The sequence below is a fragment of the Nematolebias whitei genome, chromosome 17 (genome assembly GCF_014905685.2).
Source record: "Nematolebias whitei isolate Nwh7 chromosome 17, NemWhi1, whole genome shotgun sequence".
Classification (NCBI taxonomy): domain Eukaryota; kingdom Metazoa; phylum Chordata; class Actinopteri; order Cyprinodontiformes; family Rivulidae; genus Nematolebias; species Nematolebias whitei.
The window spans coordinates 33,982,601-33,982,861 of NC_056514.1; the positions used below are offsets into that span (position 1 = coordinate 33,982,601).

Here is a 261-nt window from a genome sequence, read left to right on the forward strand (position 1 = left end):
ATAGATGGATTGATAGGTGTGTGGATGGATGGATGGATGGATGGATGCATGCATGGATGGGTGGGTGGGTGGATAAATGCATGGATGGATGGGTGGGTAGATGGATGGATGGGCAGGCTGGCTAATTGGTGGGCGGATTCATGGATGGATGGGTGGGTAGATGGATGGATGGGCAGGCTGGCTAATTGGTGGGCGGATTCATGGATGGATGGATGATGGATGGGCGGGCTAATGGGTGTGTGGATGGATGGATGGATGGAT

At 53.3% G+C, this 261-nt stretch overlaps 1 protein-coding gene across 1 annotated transcript in view; it reads left to right on the forward strand.

The window, feature by feature from the left end:
* LOC119423532 (CDP-diacylglycerol--glycerol-3-phosphate 3-phosphatidyltransferase, mitochondrial) overlaps positions 1 to 261 on the forward strand; it is a 29,323-nt gene that overhangs the window by 25,723 nt on the left and 3,339 nt on the right. The gene's annotated exons all lie outside the window — the stretch shown is intronic.